The sequence below is a fragment of the Schistocerca piceifrons genome, chromosome 2 (assembly GCF_021461385.2).
Source record: "Schistocerca piceifrons isolate TAMUIC-IGC-003096 chromosome 2, iqSchPice1.1, whole genome shotgun sequence".
NCBI lineage: Eukaryota > Metazoa > Arthropoda > Insecta > Orthoptera > Acrididae > Schistocerca > Schistocerca piceifrons.
Window position 1 is genome coordinate 1,077,655,360 of NC_060139.1, and position 25,908 is coordinate 1,077,681,267.

The following is a 25,908-nucleotide window of genomic DNA, read 5'->3' on the forward strand; positions in this document are numbered from 1 at the left end:
TGAGCACTGCAAGCTGCACTGATGATGTCCTAGATTCCAATGTTGCTGTGCTCAGAGGAATAGTTGTGAATGTTAAAGCAAGGCAAGGTAAAGAATGCCCTGATCCAATGAAAGATGTTTGATAATATCAGAACATTTCTTGAAACTCTAGTTCAGCACTCTGTTTGTAACAACTGATAGGCACTGTTGTAGGTATCTAAAGAGTAGGTTGCACTAATGATGCCAATATTGTGGGCTGCATTCTTACTAATATAGACATGGCACTCAGAATTAGATAGACGATGTCAAGTCTGGGACTTGGGTTGGCTGGTGAGCCATTGTGCAGTGGTCTATGAAGGCTGTGAAGAGCACAGGAATACTGGAAAATTGTCCAGTGTCATGTGGTCCCTATACAGAAACTATGCAATGGCTGTCACGGGCAAGATGATCTGCTCTGAGTTTGTTTCAGGTTTATTAACATGCCAGCAACAGGCAGCGCTCTGTTGAATGTCTCAAGACAGCATTGTGAAGTACCAGTCAAATGGTACACTTCCACCTCATTCCTATGATGTCTTCTAATCCATCCTGTTCCCATACTCATAAAATTTCTTCCTGCCTCACCTTTACGAAGAATGAACCTGAGAAACAACCCACATCATCTGCTACACAGTCTCCTGGCTATGTGTATCCATCTGTAAGTAAAGAAAGGAGGATTACATTGTATGTGTTTGATGTGCAATTTTACTGCATGAACAGCAAAAATGTGGTAGGTGATAACATTTTTGCCGTTACCTTATGTGGGGTATCCCTGAGAAAAGTTAATGATAATTTGAAATTCTTGGTGAAGTTTTCTGCAAGTCACCAAGTGCTCTCATAGTCAAATACTGGATGAATAGAATGTCAGCATACGCTTGCAGTGAGTGAGGCTGCATATACAGTCATACACACAGTTCCTAACCGTTAAACTTGCCACAGTGAGTTAACCCTGTAACATAAAATTGTATATTTTAATAAGCAGATTACTACAGGATTTTACATCATAAAATTTCGTCAATAATTATTTGAAATGTTGACAATAAAAGTTTATTTGCCCCTGGCAGTATTCAGATAGCCAGCTTGCAACTGGAATAAAGTTCCGGCTTTGTGGAACTCGGTTAGTAATTTTCACTGTCGTACACAATTGACTAGATTAGATGCTCAGTTATTCACTGATCACTAGGCACTCTAAAAGATAGAAATAATTGATTCTGTTCTTTGTAATGTCATGTTGAAACAGTCTTCATTTATTAACTGTTTGTTTGACTTTTGCAGATTAAGTATTTTTTATATTAACACACAATTTCCTTTTTTGTCAATCAGGCCCTGTTGCCGACGAAGCCCCACGTCCTATAGCTCAGGTGAGTGAAAGTAGAAGAAGCACAACTGAGACTGTCAGAGAGAGGGTGAGTTTCACCAGCAGCAAAGAAGTTTAGCTTTTTGGCATGTAATGAAACCCCCCCCCCCCCCCCCCCCCCCGCCCCACTGTTTCCTGGCCTCATTCCACCAGGGTGCTCACAGTTTTCATTAGCCCATGGGTTTTAGCCCTTCTGTGGGCTGCCCTGCACACCCCATTTTAATTAATCAACTCCTTTCTACATATCCTATATATCTTCACTTCATACTTATTATTTTTTTCACTCCAATCTTTCCTGACACCACAACCTTCGCAACTCCATTTGCACTGGTAACTCAGGTCTATTATTACAATGTTATTACCTACTGAACAGTCACAAAAATTTTTCAAAGAATACTCGCATACTGGCTAATGACAGTAATGGGTGCAACAGATCTAGGGCATGGCACTTCACTGAGCAAGAATGAGATAGCATGGAATGAACCACTCAAATCAACAGGTACATTGAAGCCTGATGAAGGAACTATCATTGTCACACTCTGCAGAAATTGTTCATGTATTTGCAGCAGATTTCATGCAAGAGAAAAAATTCTGAAAGCGAATAAAAGTTTAAACCCACTATTTGACCTGGAATATGACTTTCTGGCAGTAACCATCATTCATTGGTACTATAGACATTGAGAAATATGTAACATTAACCAAGAGATCGGTTACACCACAGTTGATATTCAGTAAACATGATAATTACCACCTACAGTTGTCTAAAATATTTAGTTATTGCAATTACATGCCAATTACCTTTTTAAACTGATAATGGAGTCACTCTTCTTGCTATTATCATAGCCAGATGAACTTGAAAAAAATCTTATTAGAATACTATCTGAACCATTAAATAGATTTTTCGTGCACTTCATAGAGAGGTCTTCTTTTCTTTGGGTATCATATGTTTAACTTGTGTCGCTTAGTAATTCAATAAACCTAACATCATATTTGATAGCTCATATATCACAGGTTGTGCTGGGAGAAGTAAAAGACATTTAATAAACATATATTTGTCAAAAATTCAGAGCAGGCTGAGAGCTAGAGCAGAGAGCTATCACAGTCAACTAGGAATGAGCAGCCAAATTCCCCAAGTGGAGTTAGCTAATGACTATGCACCAAGGTAAATGTCGACAGTTTACACTGGTAACTAACAGGTTTTAAACTTAATGTATTTAGAATTGGTAATAAGGATGCAACATTTAAGCGAGTAGTTAGTTATAATGAGCAGGAACCTCAGACTCTATAAATGTACCTTATCCTCCTGAGCTCAATAAATTCACCGAATTGAACAGACTACTGGTTCCTGCCCAAATTGTGGCACTCTGACATCGAGCATGTCAGATGAGCAACTTTGCTTCACTCGAGTGACTGGTAGGGGCAGCAGACTGCCAGTCAACTCAGACGCCGTGTGACAACAGAGGTGCCACCATAGCAAAAGGCAAACATGCCTCTGCTCTCGACACAGGGAACAAGAACACATCATTTCCTGCCAAAGCTACCCTGCCAACACACACCAATGGGAACAGAATTCTGCACAAATAAAGCTTCACACAAGAAGGGGCAGGAAGTAGAAAATGTGAACAAAACGCACAAGTGACTAGCAATGTAATTGACATTGTTTAAAATTTCTGTTATTCAGAATTGAAAATATCAGCACCTGCTGATAAGATAACTCAAGTGTACACATGTACCAAGATCACTTTGCCTCTGACATAGATCACGTTACAATTGATTCCCTTCATGAGACTTACAACTGGGAATACTCTTACACTTGCATGACATATTACCTGGAACACAAATTGTAATTAATAACACTGACTGATGATCATGCACTCAGTCACTCATAGGTGCATTAATGTAACAGATGCAATTTTAGATAACACAAATATAAAAGAACAACACTTTACTCCACTCAGTTGTGAAGGAGCCATACATTGCAGGATTCCAGCCAGGGTATTATTGCATCCTACACACTCAGGTGATCATTGAGGAGCCATAAAATTTAAGCTTGTAGAGTAAGCCAGTTACTTGCCAATCTGGTTGCTTGCAATGTCCGTATGTCTTCATGCAGCTCACCGCTATCTGGCCTTATGACTGATTCAACCTTCAGCAGCATCTCGGGACCTGCACCGGACAGTGGGAGTCTGCCAAAAGCAACAACTTGCCAGCCACATGTCCACACGCCAATCGTTCTTCAGGACCCACCAAACCAACACACATGTGCAAGTGTTGCTACGACTCAGACATGATTTAATCCTTCTGTCTTCCACAGTTTGTTCAAGAAAGTCGGTGTCAGTTTTCACAAAGCGTAATATGAATGGCCACCTTGAAAACATTTTGTGCTCTACCATTTGATACTCCTTCACATACATAATCCAACACAGTTCTGTCTCTTAAAGCACTGGATGATCAGTTCTTATGGAGATAGTCCTCGCCTTCTGAATGTACAGAGAAACTTTTGCTCCCAGCAACTTGTCGATCTTGCCAGGTGACCAAAATTCTAGATCGATAAGTTTTATATGTGTCAAATCCAACACACTGTTTAATTTTGCTGAAGGTAACTGACATCTTGTCTTGATCCCAGACAGAAGGTGAAATGAAGAGGTTTATACAGAAGTCAACTTAAACAGAGACGTGCTGCTTTGTTTCTGATATGATTCCACCTGTTCCTTGAATGTATACTCTACTGTGCCATCCGTGAAGTCAGAGGCACTACTATCTATCAACCATGTTGTCACTGTTGTAAGCAGCACTTGTTTGTCTCGGATGATTATAAGTGAGCAGTAATGCAATGTACTTGATGGATGTATACCATTTTTTGTGTTTCATGTCACTAGGACAATCCTTCCTTGTTCCATCTTGTGTGTTTTATTTCTGTGTGTAGCAATGTGTGGTGCCCTTTTTGACAAGCATGACGGCATACATAAGTGCAACTAGAAGCCCTACAATCACCCTTTGAACAGTTGTTGAACAATTTGTTCGGCATCACTATAGGTTTGTGTTCACTACATGTGGCTTGCCTGAATTTGCTGCACTTCTGCAAAGCTTGAGTCAAGTGACGCATGACATACGCAACACTAGCAGCAACTAGATTCATCTCAAACACCCTAAGTGCTTGACATTGCAGGTGGTCCGCTGTTTGTTCCCATATGTGCTGTGTCATGGTAGTACTGTAGCCTTGATAATTTCAGATTTGCATTTATTTTTGAGAAAAGCACATCTCCATTCTAATGTCAGAAAGCTATTGAAACTCAGGCAGGTTTTAAATTTTGTTGTTACAGACTGGTCAACTTTTTTCTATAAAGAGCAGTGATGTAATTACATCTTGAAAGGATACATTTAGTTGTAATGCCATCAGCACATGAATATTGCTTGAAGTAGTGCATTAAGTTCACTTGCACCTTCCCCAGTTGCTGACAGAAATGGTAACAGCTTCTTCAGATGTGCTGATGCAATCAGTCTAGGGTTATTGTATGTGTTGCAAACTGTATCAAATGGTTATTTAGCAGTGTCCTGTAATTCATAATTATTTACCACAAGACTCAAAAATGTCACTAAAATGCCTGCACTACTTTACATTCTGATTCCCTCTAGGCAGACAATAGCCACCCCCCCACCCCCTTCCCAAGGGGGTTACGGTTCCTTCGTGTTAGTTCATGCGTGGTGCACATGTGGCTCTGAGCTAATGCAGCCTATTCTTCCTTACTGTCCGCATTTGTCACCCTGCCCTCCCTCCCTATCCTTGCTCACTCCCAGTTACCCTCTCCTACCCCTTTCTTGGTGCTCTGATTCATCTTGACATGGCTATCCACCTGGTTTCCTTTATTGTTTACAATTTGCTTTCCTCTGCCTGTTCATTCATGTTTTTTGGTTTTTACGTCCCCAATTGAGTTTTACCTCCACTTCAAAATTTCCTGTTTTTGTTTAATGTGAGCCGTTTGGGGAACAACTCGCTCCCTGGCATCTGCGGTGTGGATTCCTCTTGCCTTCCCCCTGTTGCCCCCTTCAACCCAGCTAGGTCACCAGCACACATAGCCAGTCTGTGTGATGGGTCTGTTATGTACCCATCTGGCTGAGATCCCTGACAACACAGGAATCACTCTCCTGATTCCTGAATTGTTCACTCCCCATGTATGCCAAGGAGTGGTTGCTTGTCTTCTTGGAGCATCAGAACTCCCACCTATAGCCACCGTGCTAGATGGCCCTTGGTTTGGGTGGGTGGCACCCTTCGGGAGAGCCCATGGTCAGAATGGCTGGTATTTGGGGGATACTTGATGCATGAAGCGTATGGAGCTGCAAAGATCTGGCCGATCTCAAACGGCTGCTTCTTTGAATGGTGAACAATCATTGAATGGTGCTTCATGTTACCCAGCAACCTCTGCTTCCCTGGCTACACCATGGGAGGATGGCCAGGCTAGCCATCTTTGTATGATACACTTCCCCCATTACCTCATCTGTACGAGGACAGATGGGGACACATTCATTGCCACAATGCCATTGTTTTTGTGGAAAATATTGAGGAAAACTTTCTTGATCAGAGCATCTTCTGCCACCCAATCGGCAGCTCTTTGCACCTGTGATCATATTGGCAATGTCCCAGTTTCTTTTATCCCTCACTAATCTCTGAATATGGTGTAGAGAGTGATTTTTCATTGGGATCTCACCCTGCAAAAGGATTAGGAACTCTGGGCTAATCTGGAGAGGTGTGAATTTGGTTTGGCATGTGGAGAAGGGCCACAAAGACAACCGCATCCATACTGGTGCCTTCATTCTAGCTTTTTTGGGGGATACCCTCCCAGAGAAAGTCAAGGTTATGTGCCGAAGTTGTGATGTGAAGCCATACACCCCACCACCTATGCGGTGCTTCTGGTGGCTGCAATTTGGGCATATGTTTTCCTGGTGAATGGTAGACCCTGTGTACACTCACTGTGGACAACCATTCCATGAGGGAAGCCCCTGTGTTCTGACACCTGTGTGTGACAAATGTACTGAAAGCCACTCCCCTCACTCGCCAAATTTGCCCGGCGTATAAGAGAGGAAGGAGATCCAAGAATACAAGTCATCGAATCGCCTGTCTTATACTGAGGGTTACCAAAAGTATGAGATACTCCATCCAGTGTCACTATCTTCAACTTATCTCTCTTTTACTTCATTTCCTCCTCCTACCTCTCCCTTGCCCAGTCCCATAAACCTATCCCCTCTCCCTCCCCCTACCCATGCAGTTGCCACAACCTCCTGTCTGGGTCTGCTCCCTCTCTCCAGCTGAAGAAGTGCGCCCCTTCTCTGGCACCTGCCAGTGATTGGGCTCCCTTACAAGGCCCCTTTGCCCAGCTCAGTTCAGGCTGGAAGACTCCTACCATCACTCACAGTGCGTTTGTTCATCCAAAGGTCACCCGCTCTCTTTCAGTCACCTGTACTCCCTCTGTGCTCTACCCTCCTCCAGCTCTGAAATAGGAATAGGAGGAGGAGAAAACGGACAGGAAGAAACATAAATCCTAAGACAAGGTGCCCCCACCCCCAACCGCTGTCCCCAGTAATGCCACCTCCTGCCTTGCAACCTGTGCCTGAGATCTTATCTTATTTACGGATGTCACCTCACCCTTGTAGGTGAAGGCCACTGACCAAGTGACATGGTATCCTCATTTTTTTTTTTGTGTAATCTGGATTCTGGCCACACAGTCATCCACTGAAATTGCCAAAGTTACTATCCTCACCTACCAGAAATGCAACCTTCTGTCGGAACTGTACTGGCCCCAGGGAAGCATCTGGTGGGATCTGCACTTTGGTTCACTCCAATGTCGTAGTCACCGGATCCCACTAAGTACCTACCTGGAAGCTATAGTGTTTAGAGTGCATATGTCTCTGGCAATCACCATTTGCAGTGTCGACCTCCCTCCAGGTACAATAATTCCTTACTTTGCACTGTCTACCTTAATCCAGCAATTCGCACCCCGTTTCTCATCCTTGGGACTTCAATAGCCACCACCCAGTGTGGGAGAGTGACACTTCAATGGGTAGGGGTCTCCTAATTGACCAGCCTATTACGGACCTGAATTTGTGTCTCCTCAATGAGGGATCCCCTACCCAATTCAATGCTCTTAATGGCACCTTTACCACTATCAATCTCACGATCACCTCTCCTGCTCTCATTGCTTCCCTACATTTGTCAGCCCATGATGATTTTTGTGACTGTGACCACTTTCCAGTGGTTCTATTGTTCCCCTGCCGCCGCCAGGCAGAGAGGCCCCCAAGTTACGAATTCCGCAGGGCCAATTGCCCTTTGTATACATCTGCTGTGCACCTCTACACCTCCCTGTCGAATTGCATTGATGCGGTCTGCAAGGCATCTCTGCCACTGTTCTTCACACTGCTGCCCCCCCCCCCCCCCCCCCATCAACATGTCCCCTCATCGTTGATGGGTACTTTGGTGGGCCAAGGATGTCACAGTCGCTGTCTATAACTGCTGACATGCACTGCAGCATTTTAAGCAACACATTTCAAAGACGAACCTCTTCGCTTTTAAGTGTGTTCATGCGAAGGCCCATTACCTTATTAAGTAGTGTAAAAAGGAATGCTGGGAGAAATATGTGCCCCTCCGAGGACATACGCCTCTTCATTGCAGGTTCAGTCCAAGCTCCGTACTGTTCTTGGCTGCCAGCGACAGTCAGTATTCCATTGCCTTAACCTTAACGGTGATTTGTGCACTGATCCATCGGTCCTCGCAGAACACCTTGCTACACGACACTTTGGGACGGTATTGGCATCATCTTCCTGTCCTCCTACATTTCTCTAGCAGAAATGCAGTGTTCACTATGCCCCCCCCCCCCCCCCCCCGCCAAACCAATCTGTTCATAACACACAACACTAAGTGAGTGCTATAGTCAAGCAGGCTCTAACCTCTTCATGGGACATGGCAGCTGGCCCATATTCTGTCCACAACCAGATGGTCTATTATCTTCAACTGCATTAGGTTCACAGCTGCTTTTCTGTCACAATGATGAAACAGTATAGTTCTCCCTGTCCTTAAGGCCAGAAAGAACCCAATGGCCTCGACAGCTACCACCCAATTAACCAGACAAATGTACTACGTAAACTTCTCGAGAGGATAGTTAGCTACACATTATGTTGTGTACTAGAATCTCCGGGCCTTTTGTCCCTATATCTCTGTGGCTTCCAAGTGAAATGATCTCCAACTGATCATTTACTTGGGTTGGAAAAAGTTACACAACGGGCTTTTACTCACCACCAGTGCCTAGTTGTGGTCTTCTTTTTACCTACATGTGGCACACAACATGGCTTGGTGCCATCACATTTTAGTTACCAACCATGACTGAGGCTTCCATGTGCCCCTTCAGATTTTTATCCATGAGTTTTCCTCTGAGCAGCTCTTCCGGTTCCAAGTTGGAACTTCCCTCAGCACCCCTGGAATTCTGCAGAATGGTATCCCACATGGTTCTGTGGTAAGTGTCACACTCTTCCTCCTAGCAGTCCGCGGGCTTGTGACCCCTATGGGGCCTCTGGTTACTCTGGCATTGTACGTCGATGATTTTTGCATATGATGCAGCTCCCACTAAGTAGCATCTGGTGAGTGTCTGCTCTAAGATGCCATCCCATGGGCCTCTGCATGGGCCACCTCCTATTGGTTCCAGGATTCTCCCAAAAAAATGTGGGTAATGCATTTTTATCGCTGATTCGCAGTACACCCCACCTCAGAATTTTATTTAGGTGAACAGCTTCTCGATGTTGTAGCACAGTCCTGTTTCTTGGGCCTTACTTTTGATAACCAGCTGACATGGCTGCCCTTCATTTGCCACCTAAATACTGTATGTATATGGAAGCTTAATGCTCTCCACCTCCTGGCCCTTGCATCTTGGGGTGCAGACTGTGTCACTTTTCTCCATCTTTACTGTGGCCTGGTCTTCTCCAGACTGTTGTGGTGGTCTGGTATATGGCTCAGCAGCTCCTTCCACTTTGAAACTGCTTGACCCTCTTCACCATTGTGGGGTTCATCTGGCTATTGCTGGCTTTCTCAGTAGTCCCATTGATAGTCTCCTCACAGAAGTGGGGATTCCCCCTCTACACACATGACTGAGCAAACTACTACTTTCTTAATCAGTCATCATTCGCCAATTCCCTGACCATCCGATGTATCCTGTACTCTTCGCCATTGAGGACTGTCTCCCTCCTGACACCCGTTCTTGTGTGGGATTGCCGGTTGGCATGCGTATCACTTCCTTATGTCGGGATCCCCGTCTCCACTCGCTGTAATGTACTTCACATCTTTCCCCCCATACCCCTCCCACCCATGGATGGTAACTAGACCATGAATTATGACTGATCTATTCCAGGGTCCTAAGATTCGTGTCAACTCTTTAATTCTCCACCGTCTTGTATGTGCCATCCTTGGAGTGTTCTAGGGTGCCACAATTTTTCACACTGATAGTTCTAAGGCAGTAGATAAGGTGGGATACACTTTCATGTCTCCTACTGCCTTAGAACACCATTTTTTGTCAGGATCAATTAGTGTGTTCACAGCAGAGTTTCTGGAAATTCACAGAGCCCTCCTTTTTTATCTCAGGCCTCCCTCCACAGTGTTTTAATCTGTTCAGATCCAACGAGCAGCCTGCTGGCCATCGACCTCATCCTTCGGTCTCTGCTATACGTGCCCTTCTCTTGGCCCACGAGTGTGCCACCTGTTCAGATGTCTTTCTCTGGGTTCCAAGTCATTTGAGCAACCCAGGGAATGGACTGGCTGACCGTTTGGCTAGAGAAGCAGATACTTACTGCCATTTCCTTCCATTATTCCAACTGTGGATATGCAGATCTATGCAAAATCTCTCTTTACCCAAAATCTGAATGACATCTGGTGTGCAACTGCACATAGTAATAACCCCCACAATCAAGTAGTCTTCCCCCTGTGGGTGTGCGGTAAGAATAGGCCCGAGGTATTCCTGCCTGTCGTAAGAGGCGACTAAAAGGAGTTTCAACCATTTCGGCCTTCCATGTGATGGTCCCCCTTGGGGTTTGACCTCCATTTTCCAAATTCTACAGAAGTACGAGCCTTTTGGGGAAGGACACCTTACGTGGTGTATCACTGGTCCTCAGTGCACTAAGACCTTGGCACTCAGCATTGTAACTGCATTGTAACCACACCCACTATTCCTCAAATTTGGCCTAAACACCTGATGGGTTGCACAAGTTATGCCCATAGTGCGTCCCCATTTGCACCTACGATCATGATGGACTTTCCATGGCACCCGAAATCCAGCACGGTAGCCAGCTCATTGTGGTGGGGTCGTCATGTACCCTCTAGGTTGTAGCCCCCTGACAACACAGGGATCGTACTGCCGATACCTGAACTGCACCCTCCCCACGTCGGCCAAGGAGTAGATGCCCGTCTCCTTGGGGCATCAGGACTCCCGGCAATGGTCATCCTGCCAGGTGGCCCTTGTTGAGGCTGGGTGGCGCCCGTGGGGAGAGCCCCTGGTTGGAGTGGGTGGTATTGGGGCGGATGTTTTGTAGATGAAATGTCAAAATGTATCAGGTCGATCTGCGGCCGAGTCTTTTGAAAAGAAAGGTACTGTCTCTGGTTCTGGTACTCCTGCCCTTTCCCCCTTGGCCACTCCCTGGGAGGAAGGACAGGCTCGCCGGCTTGGGGCGATATACTTCCCCCGCTATTTAGTCTGTTCTCGGACCGATGGGGGGGACGTTCGCCACCTCCAAGCCCATATTCTTTGTCCAGCACATCTAGGACATCTTTGAGGAAATCGAGGCTCTCAGTAAAATGCGTTCGGGGTCCGTTCATATAAAGACCACCTCCGCCACACAGTCGGCGGCACTCCAGCATGTGACTGACTAGGGGACATCCCAGTATCCATTGTCCCGCATCTGGCACTGAATAGGCTGCAGGGGGTTATTTTTCATGAGGACCTCCTGCTGCAATCTGATGAGGAGCTCAGGCCCAACCTGGAGTGCTGAGGCGTGCATTTCGTGCGGCGAGTCCAGCGCGGCCCCTAAGACTGTTGCATCGACACCGGGGCCTTTATCCTCGCATTCGAGGGGGACATTCTCCCGGAGAAGGTAAAGGTGATGTGCTACCGGTGCGACGTGCCACCTTACGTCCCACCTCCTATGCGCTGCTTTCGGTGTTTGCGCTTTGGGCACATGTCGTCACGGTGTGAGGCTGAGCCCCTTTGTGGCGATTGTGGACGTCCTCTTCGTGAGGAACATACATGCACTCCACCACCTCGGTGCATCAATTGTCCTGGCATCCACTGACCTAGATCTATAGACTGCCCCGCGTATCAGATGGAGAAGAAGATTCAAGAATTAAAAACTTTGGATCATCTCTCTTTTTCTGAGGCCAGGAAGAAGTATGACCACCTCCATCCTGTGACGTTGGCAATATCGTTGGCCTCAGTCGTGTTGCCTCCTTGCACAGTATCCTCACCCCTATCCTGTCCCCCCTCCACCTCCTCACCCCATCTGGGGTTTATGCCTCCGCCTCCCAAATCCCTCCCTTCCAAATCCTCCTCCCTCATGGCCCCTGCCCCCTCTGCCCCAGGGGCCACCCTTCCTCCTCCTCCTCCCCCTCCACCACCTGAGAAGCGATCCTCTTCTCAGGCGTCCATCGGGCAAATGTTCCAGACCCCGGCTTCCAAGGTCCGGCATTCCAAAACGGAGCCCGCGCGTGAGGACCTTCTTCGGGTCCAGCATACCATCCCCGTGCCTCATCAGACTTCCAAGAAGGCCTCCAAGAAGAAGTCTTTATCCCCCTCTCCACCCTGGCGCGTTTCGTCTGACGCTCCATCCATGAGTCGCTGCTCCCGGCCGTCCTCAGTTTGGCCGGGACGCTCTGCTGCCAGGCGCTCAGCTGGCCTCTCGTCGGCGAATGATACTGCCCCTCCTACGCAACCCAGTACAGCGGCCGCAGCTGGCGACGACTCGATGGAACAGGATCCGCCTCCCGCCGGTTGTAGCGTTGTTCCCTCATAACCTGGCCCTCTGCGGCCGTCGAGGTGACCAGCTCTTCCCCTGTTTCATTCCCCCTTTTTTCTGACTAGCGATGGCTTTGTTACTTTGGAACATAGGAGGTATTCGATCTAATCGGGAGGAATTACAACTGCTCCTCTGCCTGCACTGTCCGCTCGTCCTTGGTCTCCTGGAAACCAAGTTGCGCCCAACTGACCGTATTGCTTTTACCCACTATACCTCGGAGTGGTATGACCTCACCCCTGTGGATGGTATTCCAGCTCATGGTGGGGTCATGTTGCTCGTTCGGGACGATGTCTATTACCATCCCATCCCATTGACCACCCCACTCCAAGCAATAGCTGTCCGTATTACTCTTTCTGCCTTTACTTTTTCTGTTTGTACCGTCTACACTTCATCGTCATCTGCAGTTAGTCGGGCTGACATGATGCACCTGATTGTTCAGCTTCCTCCGCCGTTTTTATTGTTTGGCGACTTCAATGCCCATCGTCCCCTTTGGGGCTCTCCTGCATCCTGTCAGAGAAGCTCCCTCTTGGCGGATGTCTTCAACCATCTCAATCTTGTCTGCCTCAATACTGGCGGCCCGACTTTCCTCTCGGACTCTACTCATACCTACTCCCACTTGGACCTCTAGATCTGTTCTACCACTCTTGCCCGTCGATTCGAGTGGTATGTCCTTTCTGACACCTATTTGAGCGACCACTTCCCCTGTGTCGTTCGTCTCCTGCACCACACCCCATCCCCACGTCCTTCGAGCAGGAACATACCGAAAGCTGACTGGGGACTTTACTCCTCCCTGGCGACCTTTCCGGACCACGATTTTCTCAGTTGTGACAGTCAGGTTGAATACTTCACGGCTGTTATCATCAATGCTGCCGAACGTTCCAATCCTCGTACTACCTCTTCTTCACGTCACGTGCTGGACGACGTGTTTTACGCACCTTTCGCCGCCATCCTACGTTGGCGAATTGTATTGGATACTAACGATTCCGAGCGCAATGCCGTAGAGTCATCAAAGACAGCAAAAAAGCTTGTTGGGCCTCTTTCATCAGCTCCTTTAACAGTTTTACTCCCTCTTCTATCGTCTGGGGTGGCCTGCGCCGGCTGTCGGGCATTAAGGCCTGCTCCTCGGTACCTGGCCTGACCTCAGGTAATGAGGTCCTTGTTGATCCTGTGGCTGTCTCCAACGCCTTCGGCCGCTTTTTCGCGGAGGTTTCAAGCTCCGCCCATTACCACCCTGCCTTCCTTCCCAGGAAAGAGGCAGAAGAGGCTCGGCGACCTTCCTTTCACTCGCTAAATCTGGAAACTTATAGTGCCCCCTTTACTATGCGGGAACTCGAACGTGCACTTGCACTGTCCCGTTGCTCAGCTCCGGGGCCAGATGCCATTCACGGTCAGATGCTGGCACACCTTTCTCCGGCAGGCAAAAGCTTCCTTCTTCGTACCTACAATCGCGTCTGGACCGAAGGTCAAGTCCCCATGCGTTGGCGTGACACCATCGTTGTTCCTATACCCAAACCTGGGAAGGATAGACACCTTCCTTCTAGTTACCGCCCCATTTCTCTTACAAGCTGTGTCTGTAACGTGATGGAGCGCATGGTTAACGCTCGGTTAGTTTGGATTCTTGAATCTCGACTGCTACTTACCAATGTTCAATGCGGCTTTCGTCACCGCCGCTCCGCTGTTGACCTTGTCGACATTCATCATGAACAACTTGTTGTGAAAGCGCCAAACGGTAGCTGTGTTCTTCGATTTGGAGAAGGCTTATGATACCTGTTGGAGAGGAGGTATCCTCTGCACTATGCACAGGTGGGGTCTACGCGGTCGCCTGCCCCTTTTTATTGATTCCTTTTTAACAGATCGAAAGTTAAGTGTACGTGTGGGTTCCGTATTGTCCGACGTCTTCCTCCAGGAGAACGGAGTGCCTCAGGGCTCCATCTTGAGTGTAGCCCTTTTTGCCATCGCGATCAATCCAATTATGGATTGCATTGCACCTAATGTCTCAGGCTCTCTCTTTGTCGATGACTTTGCCATCTACTGCAGTGCCCAGAGAACATGCCTCCTGGAGCGCTGCCTTCAGCGTTGTCTAGACAGCCTATACTCATGGAGTGTGGCAAATGGCTTCCGTTTCTCTGAAGAGAAGACGGTTTGTATCAACTTTTGGCGATATAAAGCGTTCCTTCTGCCGTTCTTACATCTCGGTCCCGTTGTTCTCCCTTTCGTGGAAACAACTAAGTTTCTAGGGCTCACATTGGACAGGAAACTTCGTTGGTCTCCACACGTCTCTTATTTGGCTGCCCATTGTACACGTTCCTTAATGTCCTCAGAGTGCTTAGTGATTCATCTTGGGGAGCGGATCGCACTGTCCTGCTTCACTTGTATTGGCCCATAGTCCGATCAAAGCTGGATTATGGGAGCCTCGTCTACTTGTCTGCTCGGCCATCCCTCTTACGCCGTCTCAACTCCATCCACCATCGGGGGTTACGTCTTGCGACCGGAGCCTTCTACACTAGTCCCGTCGAGAGTCTTTATGCTGAAGCTGCCGAATTACCATTGACCTACCGGCGCGACGTACTGCTTTGTCGGTATCCCTGCCAGCTGTTGTCAATGCCCGACCAACCCTCTTATCAGTCCTCCTTCGCCGATTCTCTCGACCCTCAGTATGGGTTGTATCTGTCTGCCCTGCTGCCCCCTGGAGTCCGCTTCCATCACCTGCTTCGACAATTGGGTTTTGCCCTCCCTACCACCTTCAGAGAGGGTGAGAGCCCGACACCACCTTGGCTCCAGGCTCTGGTTCATATTTATCTCGACCTCAGCTCAGTCCTGAAGGAGGGTACTCCGGCTGATGTGTATTGCTCACAGTTTGTCGAACTTCGTGCACGACTTGCTGGTCACACCTTTATTTACACCGATGGCTCCAAAACTGACGATGGTGTCGGCTGTGCCTTTGTCGTTGGGGCCGCCACCTTTAAATACTGGCTCCTCGACCAATGTTCCAGCTTTACGGCTGAGCTTTTTGCTCTCCATCAGGCCGTTCAGTATGCCCGCCGCCACCACCATTCATCGTATACACTCTGCTCTGATTTCCTCAGTGCTCTTAAGAGCCTTGGAGCTCCCTATCCAGTCCATCCTTTGGTGCAACGGATCCAGCAGTCCCTCCATTCTTTCGCTGATGAGGGTCTCCTGTAAGTTTTCTGTGGGTTCCCGGACATGTAGGAGTGCCTGGGAATGAGGCTGCAGTCCTCCTGCCTCGGCCAGCCTCCCATTGCGTCCCGTTATCTGACGTTCATGGGGTTGTTTGTAAGAGGCTTGTGTCGTTGTGGTGGGATGCTTGGTCATTCCTCCAAGGAAACAAGCTCCGGGCAGTAAAACCGCTCCCAACTGCTTGGACATCCTCCTCCCAACCATCTCGGCGAGAAGAGGTCCTTCTGACTAGGTTGTGGATTGGGCATTGCCGGCTTAGCCACCGCTACCTGATCTCCGGTGACCCAGCCCCACAGTGCCCTTGTGGTCAAGCATTAACAGTGCGCCATGTTTTATTGTCGTGTCCCCGATTTTGTCAATCTTGTGTTGTCCTGTCCCTGCCATCTACTTTACCGGATATTTTAGCTGATGACACTCGAGCAGCTGCTCGTGTTCTGCTTTTTATAACTTTTACTGGCTTGTCCAAAGACATCTAACTTTTATACGTCTTTTATCTTCATCTTTGTCAGGACTTTCTGGTGTCCCCCCCCCCCCTCCCCTTGAGTTTTACTAGATTCCATGTGCTCTAACAACTGTGACTGGGCGCAAATGACCTAAGTAGTTGAGCACCCTTAAACCCCACCAAAAAAAAAAAAAAAAAACCGTGGATTACGTTTAGTATCTACAGCTTTTTACACCAGCCCTGTGGAAAGCCTTTATGCTGAGACTGCTGAACCTCCGCTGTCCAATTGGCGAGCAGTCCTTCTGAGTCTTTATGCTATCCATTTGTCTTCCATGCCTGCTAATCCAGTCCATGACATTTTCTTCGACGCCTCCTTTGATGTAGGGTATGCAGGCCACCTTTCCTCCATACTACCACCGGGAGTCCGCTTCCGTCAACTGCTCCATTCTCTTTCCTTCCGCTTTCCTAAAACTTTCTTGAGAACTGGGGGTACAGCACCACCTTGGCTCCATCCCCATACCTGCTTGCTCCGTGATCTTTGTCAGTTTCTGAAGGATGGTACCCCTTCACTTGTTTATTGTCGGGCATTTTCTGCTCAATGTGCACAAATGAAGGATGCCACATTTATTTACACTGATGGATCAAATACATCATTTTGTGTAGGGAGTGCCTATATTGTTGGCGACACCCCAAATCGATTTCGGCTTCCCGATCAGTGTTCCGTTTATACTGCGGAGCTTTACACTGTTCTCCAGGCTGTCCAATAAATCCGTCACCATCAGCGGATACAGTATGTTATGTGTACAGATTCTCTCAGCTCTCTCCTCAGTCTCCAAGCTCTCTACCCTGTCCACCCACTGGTCCACCGGATTCAGGACTGCCTCCACTTGCTCCCTTTGGGGGCGTCTCGGTGGTGTTCCTCTGGATCCCAGGACACGTTGGTATCTGTGGAAATGAGGCGGCCGATATAGCAGCCAAGGCTGCAGTCTCTCTCCTTCGGCCAGCTATTCACACGATTCCCTTCACCGATCTATGGAGTGTTTTATGTCATCGTGTTGTTCTTTTATGGCATGCACATTGGTCAACACTTCCCCATAATTGCGGGACATGAAAGCTCTTCCCTGTGCTTAAACCTCTTCCTCCCGAATGCGTCGTCGGGAGGAGGTAATATTAACTAGACTCCGGATAGGGCACTGTGTTTTTAGCCATCGACATCTTTTAAGTGGTGATCTTCCCCCACTCTGTCCCCACTGCTCTCAGCTGTGGACAGTAAGACACCTTTTACTCAAGTGCCCCTATTTTACTCTGTTACGCGCCCGTCTACAGCTGTCGCCTGAAATATCGTCAATTTTAGCAGATAACGCGCTCAGCTGATCGCGTTCTTGAGTTTATTAGTGCCAGTGAGATGACGTCGGTCATTTGAAGCCCTTTCTGGGGACAACCAAACCCTTTCTCTAGTGGTTTTTCATGCTGTACTCCTGCTTTTAGTTTCTCCAATTTTTTGTGTTTCGCTCCCTTAGCTGCTGGTTCCATTTTCGTATTTTACTTTTACCTGAGTCACAGATTGGGCGCTAGTGACCATAGCAGTTTTGCGCCCTAAAACAAAACAAAGAAAAAAAAAAGCGCAAAACCAACTGAGGAAAATACAGGCGGCGGAAATGAGATCTTAAAGGAGTATTAAAGATGGTGTGAGGGTGGATACAATCCGAAATTAAGATATTAGGAAAGACTAAATATAGGATCAATATGTAATAAAACATTTAAAAAGATACAAAACCAGACTTTACACAGGTAATGTAGGAGTACACGCTGAGCGGCAGAAGAGTTGGAGGACAGCCCAGGAGATTGTGGAGACAACTGTAAAACCAGAGCGGGCAAGAATCCCTGACTCATAAAATGAAAATGAAGAAGAAGAAGAAGAAGAAAGGAAGAAACTGCAGCAAACTACCCCTAAGAGAATAATGAGCAAAAAGGATCATACAGACTCGAGGCCGGAAATCCTGTACAGTACATTACAGCACTCAACATGCTGAGACAAGACAACCGTTAGAGAACCTGTCCAATGTGGCTCCCACAGGCCTCTAAGCAAGTGTGGACATGATTCAGCTGCATCAGACACAAATTTTCAAATGTCCATTTACTAGTTCTCTTAACTGTTCCACACCCTCTTCTTTTGTGTGGGCCAACCTCAGATGGCTCTCTGAGACCAAGAATCAATTTCAAATTTCTGTCCTGGTAGCAGCAGATATAGGCATAATAAACCCTATCACTATCTCTATGATCTGTAATTTTATAATGGTCTGTTATTCACTTCCCCTTCCATGATCCTTCAGACTACTCCACCAGGTCATATTTGAGGGGTGTTCTTTCCAGCAAACTATTCTGTACTTCTATTCCAGTCACTGGCATTATCCTTGCACCAGCCTTCATGGATCTAGCAGCTGTAGTCTACATTCCCACCATGTTGACTTGTGTTTTGTGGGCTCCTTAGTCCTGCACTGTGGCAGTGGCTGTAAGTGGCAGCTGGCAGCTCTAGTGAATTCAGACAGTTATGCTCAATTGAAATAGAAATATTTTGTGATTCTTCATTTGTATTATTATGCAGTTTTCATCAATTGCACTTTAATAAAATTTCACAAGTATCTACTTGTCACTGCACCTGATTCGTAATCTGTCATTATATAATTTACCAACTTACTAACACTGAGATGAGCATGTGCAGTGAGATAACATACCACTGACACATTTGAAGGTGTTTCATTTATGCTTAAATTCAGTTCATGTAAAGTTATTCAGCTTTTTAATTTTTTTTGCAGGAACAGGAAGAGGTACACCCAGAGGAGGTACTGGCAGGTGAGATTTTTGCTTTATTCAGTAGTTTAATTACATGCTAAAGTTATTGCTTTAATATTTTCTTATGTGGTATTTTTTCCATATTTTTCTTGCTAAACTATTTTAGTGAAACAGTTGTTTAAAAGTTTATACTTGAACTTGACACTGGATGTTAATTACATGGTACATAATTCATACTGAAAATTGGCAGTGCCTTTGTAACTACAAAAGATTGGTCACAAATATGCAGTTGTGTTTAAAATGTATGCGGTGGTAGATTGTGAGGGAAACGTGAGGAAAGAGAAAGAAGACAAATTTCTAAGTACCAAATTGACATTTTAAAATAAGTCATTGTAAAGGTGAGCTAACATTACAAATTGGCACACTACAATAATTAGCAATGTTAAGATCACAGTCCCCTTATTTCGTAGTCGTGGCTCATATTAAAATTATCACCTTGAGATAAATATATTAATGTATAAAACAATCACTCAGCATAGTTGAGCTTCTTAAAGAGAAAAATTGCAAATCTTATTGGGGACTGGATCAAGTTAACCACATTCATGTCCAGTGATTTGAAACCGCATCATCATGTCTCGAAATGAAGAATATTGTCCCTGTAATCCTTCTTCTCTCCTGAATCAGTATTTTGCAACCTCACTGACGTGACGTGTGAAATAGCCTGGGTGCCCCAGTTATCCCTCACCTGCCAAGAGGGTTATTGACTATGCATTGACAATATGCTACTGAGTACAAAATGCCTGACTTGGTTGTAGCTTCACAAACTGTGTACTGCATACTCGATACCCATCTCCAATTCTGTCACCCCGTCCACTCCCATATCAACTTCCCTAATTTAAACATATGGGAGTTCCCCTTAACTCATCCTTAAGTTCCACAATCCTCCCTCCCTCATTACTCATTACCCGTGTGCTGCCTTCCTCAAGCATAGCTCTGTCCATATCCCCGTATCTGTCCCTGTGCCTTCTATATTACATCCTGTGCCACTCCACCCCATCCCCTCACTGACATTCTCACTCAATGTGTCCACCACAACTCCGCACAGAGTTGTCCTGCAGGTTTAAGAAAATCTATCTGATTGAGAAAGGGGCGGAGTGTGGCAAATGTTATTCAAGGCTTAGCCTTTCACTGCTTATTTCCATAGTAACTCTTTCATGACAAACAGAACATCTTAGGCTGGTGCATAAGACTGTAATGTTTTCTGCAAGTTCAAAAAACACACACTATACATAATGGAGACTTAAGTCATCATAAATAATATAATCTGCTCCACTAATCACTGCAGTCTGCCAATGTTGGGGTAACTTTCTGAATCCACAACAGTAGAAATCACGTGGTTTTGTAGCATTGCTGCCTTGTTTAGACAAAAGCATTCCATTCTATTCCTTCCCTTAAATTAGCACAAAGACACATTTTCTAGTCATCAGTAATGGTGCAGAATAGGAATGATCAGTGGTGTTCACACACTAATCGATGACAAGCAAGTGGATGATGCACATAAGGCCAACCAGTAATTTTTCTGATTTGGCTTGTGGTTCTCATATTCTTCATTGTTGAACCTTCTCCATTGCATTCAAATGCTCCACAATGAGGGAATGAGCATGAGGGACACAATTGTGGGGGTGGGGGATGTTTTAAAACCAATTTCCATCAATTGACTTAAGAGTGTGCTTTTATTTTGCACAATAATGCCATTGGCTTCATAGCCATTCTTGAATGCCTGTTGAAATGTTAATATGTATGTCATGCTGTGTTGTTCTGTTATTGAAAAAAAAAAAACATGTTTCTAACTTTATAGACCCGTTTATAGTTTTCAACTGTGCACAATATCAGCCACATCACATATCTTTCACACATACTCATATCCTGCAATAGAACACACCTTACAAGACCAAAAGTATATTTTTTCAGTAACTCACAGACTGGCCAATCAATCCTAATTTTTCAACATGATCTTCAGAATGGGTATAAAGTTGAAATCATGACTGTGTAAACAAATGAACAAGTAATATTCAAATCATGGAAATTTCTTTAAAAAGAAAGGTAAATGAGATACTGGTAGTCAGTGAGACAGTGTTAGTAAAAGAGGAGGAGAGATTTGTGAAGATAGAATCAGTGGGAGGAAAAGAGATAGGAGCCTGTGTAGACAAAAAGGAAGACTTAGGGACACCATAAATCAGCTTCTTGGTATACATGAACACATAAGTGTGGGAGAGAGAAAATTTTGGTCTGAGGTCTTACACTCTAGTGTATAAGAAAAAACAACTAACTTGGATGCCCCAGAATTATTTTTGAGCTGTTAAGGAGTTGTGGAGTCAGTGAACTTATCAAAGAAAGACAAAAACAGACAGTGTAATTGAGAGAGGTGACATTGTCAGTGGGATATACTGTAAATCAGTGGGAGAAAAATGAGACAGTGGGGGAGAGCCATAGCCATATACATAGACAGTGACAGTGACAGTGAGGGGGAGGTGGTGAGCATGAAGGCTTCACTAGAGGGAGAGACCGGATGAATGAATTTACGTAATTGCATGTTAAAACAGTGGGAATATGTTCACATTGCAAAAACGTTTGGTGAGGAAGGCAAAATGTAGACTGGGGCAGCTGGTTCCTCACTCTACTGTCAGTATTTTAAAGAGGAAAATATTCATCTTTCATGTGCTCCAATAGGGGCATTTTACCAGTTGTTTTCCCTATGGTACTATGTGTTGCATGAGATACTGCTGGTGGAACTAGAGTTTGTTTTTTTGTTGTTGGTGATGTAGTAGGTTGAATCAGAGAATGTGGTAGTTTAAAAAAGCGTATTGTTGAGACACTATTGAGTGCACTACCTTCGGTTGCATGTTGCATGGAAAGTTAACCTGTATTGTGGAACATGTGGACACTGAAGTGCATAATCTTCTCATTGAGTAGAGGACAGGGATGTAATAAACATTACTTATCAATAATACAGTGTCTGCTAATGCTTCATTTTCTGTACAAAAGGTAATGTTCATCACTCTGATTTTAGATGCTTTTGCTTCATCTGTATTTCTTCCCACAGGAACAAAGCATCAGGTAAATTAGTATCTTGTGTAAAATTTTCTTATTTCATTTCAGGCATAAAAATACATAAGTGTTTTTCTATGAGAGTGTTGAAAGAGAAAAATTCAGGATGGAATGTAACAGTATTATGGGAAGGGAGGTTGCTACTCACCATACAGCAGAGATGCTGAGTTGCAGATAGGCACAACAAAAAGACTGCCATTAAGACCTTCATCAACAATAGTCTCTCTGTTGCGTCTATCTGCGACTCAGCATCTCCGCTACATGGTGAGTAGCAACATTCCTTTTCATAGTATGGAAAGACAGGCTTCCTAATTACAGAACTGACACTGAAAACTAAATTTGCTACCTCCAATAGGTATTTTTTTCTTTTTTTCAAAGCACATTTTCTGAATCCATGCTACTGGTACAAACACACATTTTCAGTCAGAATTAGATTTTGCTATTATCTACAGATTTGAATAACATTTAAAAATGTATTTGCAATTTCCACTGTAATTAATTATGATAATTTCACAGAAAGAAAACAGTAGCATGCCCATGTGATGAGCCCTTGCTAAGTTCACACTCTTGTCAAACAGTGTAAGTTAATTGGATAGATAAAAACATCTAATCACCCATCACATTCTTTCGTGTGTGTGTGTGTGTGTGTGTGTGTGTGTGTGTGTGTGTTTTCTGCTGCTGCTTGGCAAGTAGATTTTTTAATCTGTCAAATAATTAAATTGTAAAGAAGAAATAGCTCATTTAAAATTAAACACGAAATAGAATTAGACGCAACTGAGGTGAATGACTCATAAAACTGAAGAAGTGAATTGAAACAAAGAATATTATGAAACAGAGTCGCTACTCACTATATAGTAGAGTTGAAATGAAGGATGTCAAGTTGGGCAGCATGCTTAGCAGCAGGGTATCAACTTGTTTCTTGCCACATTTTGTATGTGGCCATTTATGTGGACAGACAGTTTGTTTGTTGTCATGCCCACATATAATGCAGCACAATGGCTGCATCTTAGCTTATATAGCACATGACTGGTTTCACAGGTAGCGCTGCCTTCAATGGGGTAAGTGACCTTTGTGACCAGGCTGGCGTAGGTGGTGTTGGTGGTGGTGGTGTTGGTGGTGGTGGTGGTGGTGGTGGTGGGATGTATGGGACAGGTCTTGCATGTAGGTCTATTACAGGGATATGAGTGATTAAGTATGGGTTAAAAGTTCTTCCTAAACACCCAGAATCCTAAAACCCCTCCCCTCATTCAGATTAATTGAAGACATCTTTGTGATCTGGAGCGAGAGTGAGGACACCCTATACGCATTCCTCCAGAACCTCAACAGCTTCTCCTCCTTTGCTTCACCAGGACCTTCTCAAGCCAACAAGCCACCTTCGTAGGTGTTGATGTACACTTCAAAGACAGCTACATCACTGTTTGTGCCTATATCAAACTAACTAACTACAAGTAATACCTTCATTTTGACAACTACCACCCAGTCCATACCAAGAAGTCCCTCCCATACAGCCTATCCACCCATGGTTACCACATCTGCAGTGATGAGGGGCCCCCCTCGAAATATACCGGGGGACTCAATGAAGTGTTCAGACAATAATTATCCTCCAAATCTTGTACAAAAACAAATCTTCTGTATCTTATCTTTGCAGTTTCCCATGACCCCCAAAGTCACACAATCTGGCCACAGAGGATTATTCCCCTCGTAACTCAGTACCACCCAGGACTGGAACAACTGAATTACATCCTCTGCCAGGGTTCCTACAAACTGTCATTGTGCTCTGAAATCAGAAATGTCCTGCCTACTATCCTTCACACCCGTCCCACAGTGGTATTCCTCTGTCCACCAAACCTACACAATATACTCGTCCATCCCAGCACAATCCCTGCTCACAAACCCTTACTTCACGGCTCATATCACTGTAATAGAAGTAAATGCAAGACCTGTCCCATACATCTTCCCACCACCACCACTCCAGTCTGGTCACAAACATCTTATATCCCACCAAAGGCAGGGATATGTGGGAAACCAGTCATGTGATATACAAGCTGAGCTGCAACCAATTTGCTGATTTCAGCATGGGAATGACAAGAAACAAGCTGTTTTTCTGCAAGAATGACCAGTGATAAACTGTGGCCAGGAACTCTCCCTGCAGTATATCCAACGTTCCTGTAACCCTCCTTGCTTTAACCTTCATTAGTCAAATTTCTCACCCATTCAGACCCTTCCTTGTCTCCATTCCAGTGCTACATAGCCCTCATATCACCAACACAAGAAGTCTTCTGAACTCCTTTTGTAGAAATAACTTCCAGGATTTTGCTTTTTTGTGGGTGGCAAAGTCAGTGAAGATATTACTTATCTTTATGACATTATTTGCTAGGTATATACTATTAGACATATATTTTCACTGATAACTTATTCTTGAAGAGAAGTGATGTCTGTGTCTTGTAACTAGTGTGTTCAGAAAAATTAGTGTTTTGATCACTCCTTTTATATTCAAAGCTACGTTTTTACATTTATAATAGCTACCACAGCTAAGGCTAAGTATCTATTGCTGGATGACATGACTGGCATTGCAGTAATAGAGCTTACAAAACAACTTTGCTAATTAATGCAAGTATCTATTAAACCTGACTCTGTCAAAATCCTGACTGTAGTTGGAGATTAGCCATCACAAATGTACAGATACCGTTTTTTGATGTACTATTTTTCTTCCTCCTCATGAGATGGTGTACTGGAGACAATTGCATTGTTTTCCTTATTTTGTCTTCGCTGTCTTAGTAGTTTCTTGGCATAATTTAAGTGTTTACAATTATTTATGGAACTGTGTTTTGAATACTGGGAGAGAGGGGGATTTATGAAGAATAGTCAGCAAGAATAAGGTTTCTATGCTTTACTTTATGACATATGAGAGCTGATTACCTCTGAAATTAAGAGGCTAGGAGAAAATAGTGTAGTAGAAACAACTGAAACACATAGGAGAAATGTGCACACACATTTGGAGAGAATTTCTAATAAGTATCCGAAGATAATGTACGTACAGTATCACTGTCCCTTTGCTCTTAATATATTTCCCATTAAAACTTTCACTACAGTCTTTTCCCAGACCAATGTGTTTGTCTTCCTGCCTCACCTCTCTACAGGGAGTCCAGTAGGGAACTGCATTGCCCCATCTGCCACCCACTCTCATGGTCATTCATCCCACCTATTGTGGATGATCCATGCACAAGGTGAGAAATGTGCTCAGGTTGTCATGAACATCAGAACTTCATTGCAACACAGAAGGCACATTATAATGTTGGGCATGTTAAATGGCTTCCTAGTGCAAAAAAACATCACAATAGTCCTGTTATGCTGTAAGGTTGTCACTAATATGAGCTAAGCTGAGCACTGCAAGCTGCACTGATGATGTCCTAGATTCCAATGTTGCTGTGCTCAGAGGAATAGTTGTGAATGTTAAAGCAAGGCAAGGTAAAGAATGCCCTGATCCAATGAAAGATGTTTGATAATATCAGAACATTTCTTGAAACTCTAGTTCAGCACTCTGTTTGTAACAACTGATAGGCACTGTTGTAGGTATCTAAAGAGTAGGTTGCACTAATGATGCCAATATTGTGGGCTGCATTCTTACTAATATAGACATGGCACTCAGAATTAGATAGACGATGTCAAGTCTGGGACTTGGGTTGGCTGGTGAGCCATTGTGCAGTGGTCTATGAAGGCTGTGAAGAGCACAGGAATACTGGAAAATTGTCCAGTGTCATGTGGTCCCTATACAGAAACTATGCAATGGCTGTCACGGGCAAGATGATCTGCTCTGAGTTTGTTTCAGGTTTATTAACATGCCAGCAACAGGCAGCGCTCTGTTGAATGTCTCAAGACAGCATTGTGAAGTACCAGTCAAATGGTACACTTCCATCTCATTCCTATGATGTCTTCTAATCCATCCTGTTCCCAT